Source organism: Penaeus monodon, chromosome 23 (genome assembly GCF_015228065.2).
Source record: "Penaeus monodon isolate SGIC_2016 chromosome 23, NSTDA_Pmon_1, whole genome shotgun sequence".
Classification (NCBI taxonomy): Eukaryota; Metazoa; Arthropoda; class Malacostraca; order Decapoda; family Penaeidae; genus Penaeus; species Penaeus monodon.
The window spans coordinates 36,721,774-36,722,904 of NC_051408.1; the positions used below are offsets into that span (position 1 = coordinate 36,721,774).

General features: G+C 43.0%; 1 long non-coding RNA gene across 1 annotated transcript in view; it reads left to right on the forward strand.

The window, feature by feature from the left end:
* Positions 1 to 1,131, forward strand: part of LOC119587968 — a 48,206-nt gene that overhangs the window by 46,226 nt on the left and 849 nt on the right. The gene's annotated exons all lie outside the window — the stretch shown is intronic.

Consider the following 1,131-nt stretch of genomic DNA (forward strand, 5'->3'; position numbering starts at 1 on the left):
AGCTACATCCCCCAGCCTCTCGGTCGGTCGCGTTTTCTGACGTTTGTAGAGCCTTACCTTTTTTTCTTTTTGGCTTTCGTCGAAACGTTTCTTGAAGTGGCGTGGAGTGATTGCAGAAGCCACGCCCCTTCGTTTTTGATGCGACTCTCTGCCACTTGTTTCATGTGCTGGCTGGAGTGGCATGGAAGGGAATTCGAATCCCTGTTTATGCGCTGGATCGTTGTTGAAATAACATGGTAAAAAGATCAAAGCCCCCCCCCTCCTCTTGCTTGCGACTCGAAACGTTTCTGAAATGACGTTAAATAATATCAAAACCCTTACCTCTCGTTATTAGGTCTATAGAAACGTTTTTGGAGTGACGCTGAACAGAAATTATATTTTTACCCCTTGTTTGTGCGCTGACACGTTGGTTAAGTGAAACGAAACAGACGGAAACTCTCACTTTTATTTCGAACCTGGAACGGCGGCCGAGCGAAGCTGTATCATAAAGCTCGAAACCTTTTTAGAATGATCTGAAGCAAAAAAAAACAAAAGCCTTGCTCTTCTTTTGTAGGGAAATTAACCAAAATACAAATGTTTTGGCTTACGTTTGTACGTTGAAATATTTTGAAGTGATATGAAGCAAAAGCGCTAACTCGTCCGTGCGTTGATATGTTCCGAAAATGACATGCAACAGTAACAAAAGCCCTGTTTCTCTTTTATGCGCCAGATCTTTTCTGAAATAACATAAAGAAAAAACATTTGCCCTTCCTCTCGTGCTTACGCCAGAGCAATTCTGAAGTGACATGACACTCCCTTTCTTCTGTAAGGCAAATGACATGACGCAAAGACTAAAGCTCTGCTACTCAACTCTGCTAGGCCTATACGTTCAAAATAGCTCTGAAGTGTCTGACATGAAGCAGACAGCGGTCCCACCTTCGTCGACATGTCGCTGAAGTGACAAAAATCGTTTCGCAGGGACAGTGGCGCATGACGATGACGTGCCAGGCCCTTCACTCTGCAGGTTTCTTGAAGTTCTCGTTGGCTTCGTGCATTTGCAAGATGACCTTGTTGCATCTCCCTTTTATGTCGTATTTTTTTTCTTTATTTATATTTGCTTATCGTTATTGCTTAGGTTAGATTGATTAGTGG